A 4,045-nucleotide genomic window follows, 5' to 3' on the forward strand; every position below is an offset into this window, starting at 1 on the left:
GCGACATTTTCTAGTTTGGTCGCACCAGAGTGTCAAAGTTGGGTGTTTTTTCATATGCAGTTTTCGCTAACATACCAAATTTCAAATACCGTTAAAAATAGTTTCCATAAGCAGAATTTGAATTTGTTTAGTTTATTTGAAAGGTAGTTTTATATGGATTCATGAAATGTCCACAAAAATATTTTTTTTTTTTTAATATGGATGGATTAGGCTTTCAAACCAACTATATCTCAATTATAAGTAATTTAAAAAATTTAACATGAGCTCTGTTAAGTCGTTAACAGAGGTATGTTAAGAGAAATGGTAGGTGTCTTTACTAGTTAAATTCGAATTTATCTTCACACCCTTGTTTCATTTTACAGTTTACAGCAGACGGACAAACGGACATGCTTAAATCAATTTACTTTGTAGGGTCTCTAATGCTACGTTCTAGACCTTACAGACGCTTTTGCAGCACAGTAACGACCAACGATAATGTGTGGAATGAATAAGTCCTTTAATACAATTGTACAATTATCCTATGAAAACGCAAACGTAATAGGAATTAACAATCGTTTTAATATGAAAGTGTAATGCATGACACAACCTAACAGCGTTAACAAAAATTAGTAGTGTGATGTTAACAGATACTTATGCTCAGGCAGAATTAATTTCACCATCCGTTCCGAGTTAGCAAACAGATTTTTCTTATCTAAGTGTCATGATGTTCTAATGCGTGTGAGCTTATGCCAAAGGAATAGGCTCCTGATGTTGAGATACGTTTGGGGTTCGGAAACAAGAATGGTAAGCGAGAACTGCGATATCCTTTCAATTTCCGTTTATTTAAAATCTATCTGGCACACATGATAATGACGCCCTGCAACTTATTACTGGGGACAGAATCTAAGTTACAATATATGTTCGCACCATATGATATAAACGGCACGACAAGGCCTTTAATCAGCGACGGGAACATAAGATGAAGAGAGCCACAGCTTCGCCAAACTGTTATATATACACATGACAGTGCAATGGACACAAACGAGAGTTGAGCTTGTAACCAAACTCGATCTCCACATCACGTATCTTAATGGGAGACACGAAATAGATATCATAAGCAACTGCTTAAATATTGCCTTATAGCCTTACTTTTACCAGCGTTTAATTTTTAATTATTAGAATCGGATCAGAGAGCAGTACGATCTACATCTTCATTGATATGCTGCTAACACGCGGGGATGCAACACAGTTCTGTGCGTGATCGGCATAATAAATGAATGCCACAGTCGTTGATAAAGATACTAAACAAGATAAACCTCAGAGTGGACCCTTGTGGGAAACTACTTTGCAACAACTTTTGATTCAGAAAACGAGTTACCAAAAATCATCCGTTGGTGCCGATTCGCTAAATTGAATTGAAAACGAACTAAACCCAAAATAATACCTATGCTCACGCCGCATTAAAATAGGATCCATCGTATCAAAGGCCTTGGAAAAAGCAATCATTACAAGGATCATCATCTCTCCTTTGTCGTACTTCGATCGCACGCATACTTTGTGTGTCCAGTGCATACTAATTCACAGGTAATGTCCTATTCCATGAACCACAGTCGGAACTCAAGAAATATTCGTATCAGGGCAAACTTCACATAGCATCGGACTTCCTCGAAAGAGCTTTTGGAGGAAGACGGCTTAGAGGGACTTCATACGCATGTCTTAATAGGTGCATTATCATTAAAGGGTACAGATACATGATATGTTGGATAAGCAATCTTATCATTCACATCAGCTATGTGTAGAACATTATCCCAACCAACGCGGAAGGAGAAAAAATTCAGTCCTTCCTTATTAAGAGATTCAAAATCCCTAAAGTTGAAGGATACTACCGTTTACTATTGTCGCAGTTGATAGCAATATCGAAGATGAGAACCAACATTTCATGGTCTGAGCCAAATGTACAATCAAGGAGATGTTTGACGCATGGTCAATATCCAAGCAAGCAGGCCTGCAACGAGGGGCGACCAAAAAACAACCAAGGGCCACAAGAAGGATCACAAAAAAACAACTTTGTAAAGCTAGCAATTAATCCTCGGCATTAAAAAAGTCTGTTTTATTGTCAAACAAACAATTTGTGAAAACTAAGAATCCCGTCCGTTCAAGTGCTTTATTAATAAGTTCTTCTTTACTAATTGATTATCGTGTTAACATTCGCGAAATCATTCTTTGTGTTTGTTTTGTTCGCTTATATGCTTAGTACAGGGAAAAACGCGTTGCTTATGAAAAGTATGTGCATAGCAGGGGCATGATGGCTTACTCCATATATATTTAGAATTTTGTAACGATCAAAAGCATATGTGCTAACATATTAAAAGAAAACTTGATAGAAACGGAGAAATAATTGCAAGGGACTTTAAAAAAATGTTAATTGTGGGAAATAGAACAACAGTTAAGTGTAAATGAAATATCAACCACGGGGTACATTAAATGTATTACATTAATAGGGCAAAAAGAAACTTTATAAAGCGCGTTCGTACACATCCGCAATGGACTTTGAATTAAAGCACAAAAATGTATTTATAGAAGAGGCCTTGTGACGAATCTTGGATCTTTATTAAAATGCAATGGAGTCATGATGTAATGTCGTTATTCCATTTTTTGTTTGTAGCAAAAAAAAACAAAAAAACAAATGGTGACTACGAAGTTGATAGCAACTCAGGTGTACGATAATATAAAAAGGCTGAAGATAAGGATGCCCTTTAATGGAAAAGAACAATTTCTTTTTTGGTTAAGGGTTTTTTCAGTAGTATGTGTAACATGCTAATTTAATTATATATAAACAAGGCTCGCTATCACATAAGCATAATAAGAAGAAAGATGACTAAGAGGCTTTATTAATTGATATACTATATATATAACAGAATAATGTTCACAACACAGCTACAAAATAAAAAAGAGAAAAATCTTTATGAAAATTGAACAATGTATAGGAAACAATATAAAAAATATTGCAATAAAGCAATCAACGATCTCAATCCACATATATATGATAAATGATTTAAAAGGAACAAATTTTTTTTTTACTTTTAAAATCAATACGTTCAGATATGTCTTGAATGTACCGTCGAATTTATAAAGTTTCATAGTGAAGAATTATCAAAGTAGGTTGCGTCAATTTTAATACCTTAGTTTGCGCTCTTTCCAAAGGGGAAAAGAACTGAAAGGCATTATGAATTAATATTAATAATTTTTTTTTGAAATTTTTTTTCCTTTAACATGATAATAATGTTAGGCTGTATGTATACAGCACCACTTACCTTGGGAAAACAGGAAACACAATAAAAACAGATAGCTGATTAATTTCATCAGAGGAAATTCGCAGGAGGCATTATTGCGAAAATTTTTAAACGTTTAAGAAGAAGCTGGTGAAGAGAAACGGTACTAAACAGTGCTTGCTTATCAACGATATCATCAACATGAATTATTACAAATCCCTATTAAAGACTCATACGTTCTCATAAAACAACAGTTTCGTTTACACTTTTTGTTACAACAATTTTACTTTTATTGTAACTTTTATCCTTTATTTTCTCTGCAAATTTTTCACCATATTCTCATAAATCTTAGCACAGCACATTATTAAACAAAATTATTTGTCGTTCCACCCACTCCTTTAATAGGATCACAAAATATATGCAAAGCGCCCGTTCTAACGATGCAAGAGATGTCAACAGTCAATGTGCTCAATGTGTAGCAGTAATTTACACAATTAAAACATACAGTTAATAGGGTGGGATTTCTTTTTTTTTGATTATAAAATATATGCATCCCTCACAAAAGATGCTGTTTAAGCGAGACACAATTTTAAAAAGCGATCCTTTCTTGTTATCTGCAAAATCAAATTAGTTTTTCTCTTTCTAACATTTCGTAGCTCAACTTTCGTTTATTAAGCCAATTTTAATTTATTCGTTATATATTTTTCTTTAGTGTGGACTGTTTCCCATTTTTTTCTTAATATTAAGAACACCTTACACCATCCAATCAACGCGACCACAATATTTTTATAAAT

General features: G+C 33.9%; 1 protein-coding gene across 2 annotated transcripts in view; it reads right to left on the minus strand.

The window, feature by feature from the left end:
* LOC119645117 overlaps positions 1 to 4,045 on the minus strand; it is a 28,927-nt gene extending 24,882 nt beyond the window's left edge. For both annotated transcript variants that reach the window (XM_038045045.1, XM_038045043.1), the window contains exon 1: positions 3,294 to 4,045. The gene's annotated coding sequence lies outside the window, so the exon portion shown is untranslated. The remainder of the gene's footprint in view (positions 1 to 3,293) is intronic.

This window comes from Glossina fuscipes, unplaced genomic scaffold (assembly GCF_014805625.2).
Source record: "Glossina fuscipes isolate IAEA_lab_2018 unplaced genomic scaffold, Yale_Gfus_2 1, whole genome shotgun sequence".
In the NCBI taxonomy this organism is placed as follows: Eukaryota; Metazoa; Arthropoda; class Insecta; order Diptera; family Glossinidae; genus Glossina; species Glossina fuscipes.